A 3,561-nucleotide genomic window follows, 5' to 3' on the forward strand; every position below is an offset into this window, starting at 1 on the left:
TCACTTGTTTCCACAAATCTTGAACTAAATATGTCCATTGTAACCGAATCTTCAATCATCAAATATCTACACGGGTTGTCTTCGTCCAAGATTCCATCACACGCAACACACAGCGATTTGTATATCTACAACGTACTTTTTTGTCAATTATAACACGATCTGTGCTCCAAGTGGTTATAATCAAACAAGAGGTATTGCTTAACATCCAGTACGGTTCTGGTTGTCACACTTGCTTGTGTTTTAACCAACTTATATCCTACTTATTTTCAGTGGAATTATCACGAGTGTCCCGTCGTGGACTATCCAGGCTAGTAAATTAAGTTAGAGCAATATTACTGGCAGTAATTCTACAGGAAATCAATTGATGTTGACTAGGCTTATAGTTAGTAGATCGATACGTTACAGAACGCTTTACTAGTCTTCTTTAATCTTCTGTGTTCAGGGTACAAAACAATTCGTCAGTTGAACAGCTAAACTTTTTTATGATGGGCCTGAGGAACACCATGCCCCACACAAAGGAAAGTTCGTATCATTGAGATCTTTAATGCCCTATTGATTATTATGTGGTTCTAACCGACCTTTCTTCCAAATTATGATTCTGTTATAATCTACTTTTAATCACTGTGTTCAGGATAAAAAAAACCTTCGACTGCGATTTTTTACTACAAGGCGTTTATCTATAGCCTACTTCATATTACAGTATTTATGTATCTAATCAACTGAGTTGAGGAAACAAAACCCTTCGTCAGCGATTTAACCCTTCACAGCCAAACTTGAGCATCTAGACATATCTCAACTACTCTCGTGTACCGAGTTCGGGAGATAAACCCCTTCGCCAGCTGAACAGTAAAATTCAACATGTATGCAATGTACCACCCTATCACTGTGTCTGGGTAAGAAAAGGGAAGTAATTATCTCTCTAATCTAGACAACATAACATAATATATTACCGACAGAGAAATAAACAATACCACAATAACATTTACAAATATATAATTGAGCAATATGAAAGTGTTATATCTTATTATGTAATATTCATTCGAGAATACATCATGGTATTACTTCTCACCATTAATTCCCAGTCTACCTCGTTAGTCGTTATAAATCATACAATAAAACTGGACGCAGTTCTATCTCCATCGTTCATGTAAGAATTAGCTAACAGACTAGGTGTTTTACGAGACTTATATTCCAACAATCATCGCTTTAGGTTCCAACCATAAACACATTGGCGATAAAAATAAAAATATTGATGCTGCAAGGACGGGAAACCTCTCGATATCCTTTTTCTTAAAAAGCATAACGTTCAGCAACGTTTTATAGCATTTGATATCTATAGAATACTGAAGGTATATTAGAACGACATCTCTAATAATATTGACCTGGGTGTACTTCTATTATTACCAACCATTAGAATAATTTAACTAATACACCTAACTAAATTGGGAACTTCTTCACTCTTAACACCTAACTGTTGTATATCCAAAATGTAATTAAGGATGTAATCTGCAAAGGCGAGAGGGCCACAGAATAGATCAGTTTTCTAAAATTGAGTAATGTTTCCGATATAAATATATCTCGAGGGAAAGCATCCCACCTACATGTCTAAACTATGTCTATGTACTGGGATAATGCGCTGAATTTTTTTACTTCTATTAATAGATCTTAAATGCCGGATTTCTTAATCTAAATGTTTTATTCCACGAAATAGTTTGAAAGTTTTGTACTGTAGTGAGTGATCGAAGCTGACTATTCTGAAGCACCGGCACCAATTATTAACTCGCAATACAACTAAAGTTTTCAAAGTTAATATTCCCCGTGAGAAGATCTACGTTCGAAAAACGACTATGATTTGTTGAAACGCCGAAATTATCTATTACCTATTTCAGAACACGACTGAGTCTATCTTGTTAATATACCCATGTAACAGGTCCTTACACTCCTTATTTTAGTATTGTAACAATGGTCTCGTAAATTCAAATTTCTCATGGATATATAGTTAAATTGGAACAATAAAATTATGATATTGGACTATAGAGATAAATATCATCACATCCAGACAGAATATTGTATATTTTATTTTCTCCGCGTTGTGCTGTAAAATAACTGTTCCACTATTCGACTATAAAACCTATATGTATTATAATTTAGTCTAGCTGAACATTCAGACTGGGGTTGGTGTATATTATGACTAATATATTGGACAGTTAGGTGATAAAATTAATCTATGCTTCTACTTGCTCATCTTTCCTCATTATTCCAGTCGACTAAGCTGTAAATTTGTTCGGATTATACAAGAATACAAGAGAATAGGATTGACCAGTTGGTAGATAGGGTCCTTGAAACAAGCTCCTTTCTCCTGTCATAATTTCGATATATTTAAGAGGTTTTTAATAAAATATTTAGTGAAATTTAGGGTGGAGATCACATTCAATAACTGAACGCAATTCAATAATATACTACTCTCGAGTTTATATGGTATACTATTCCCTAGTTTTATATCATACACAACGTTTCAACAATTTACATTATCATCATCAGTTTATATGATAAACTATCCCTTGGTTTTATTGTACACAACGTTTCAACAATTTACATCGTCATCATCAGTTTATATAGTATACTACTCCTGGGTGTTATTGTACACAACGTTTCAACAATTTACATTGTCACCAGCAGTTTATATGGTAAACTACTCCTGGGTTTTATTGTATACAATATTTCAACTATTTACATTGTCATAATCAGTTTATATGTTATACTACTCCTGAGTTTTATTGTACACAACGTTTCAACAATTTACATTGTCACCATCAGTTTATATGGTAAACTACTCCTAAGTTTTATTGTACACTACGTTTCAACAATTTACATTGTCATCATCAGTTTATATGGTAAACTACCCCTGGGTTTTTATGTATACAACGTTTCAACTATTTACATTGTCATCATCAGTTTATATAGTATACTACTCCTGAGTTTTATTGTACACAATGTTTCAACTATTTACATTGTCATCATCAGTTTATATGGTATACTACTCCTGAGTTTTATTGTACACAATGTTTCAACTATTTACATTGTCATCATCAGTTTATATGGTATACTACTCCTGAGTTTTTATGTATACAACGTTTCAACAATTTACATTGTCATCATCAGTTTATATGGTATACTACTCCTGAGTTTTATTGTACACAATGTTTCAACTATTTACATTGTCATCATCAGTTTATATGGTATACTACTCCTGAGTTTTTATGTATACAACATTTCAACAATTTACATTGTCATCATCAGTTTATATAGTATACTACTCTTGAGTTTTATCATGTTAGGTAAAATACAACCTCGGGAAACGTTAATGAAAGTAATTAAATTTTACATTCTCTACATTTGTATAGAAATTAATTTAATAAAGTTGATGATCTTTTAATGATCCATGTTTTGAAAATTGAGTTGTAGATTGTAGAATGTAATATAAACGTTCCACTCAATAGTCAGTCATCCGTCAAGATTCTCTGTCAAACATCAGATTCTGATTCTGAATTTTAAAACTGT

This window comes from Lottia gigantea (assembly GCF_000327385.1).
Source record: "Lottia gigantea unplaced genomic scaffold LOTGIsca_94, whole genome shotgun sequence".
NCBI classification, from domain to species: Eukaryota; Metazoa; Mollusca; class Gastropoda; family Lottiidae; genus Lottia; species Lottia gigantea.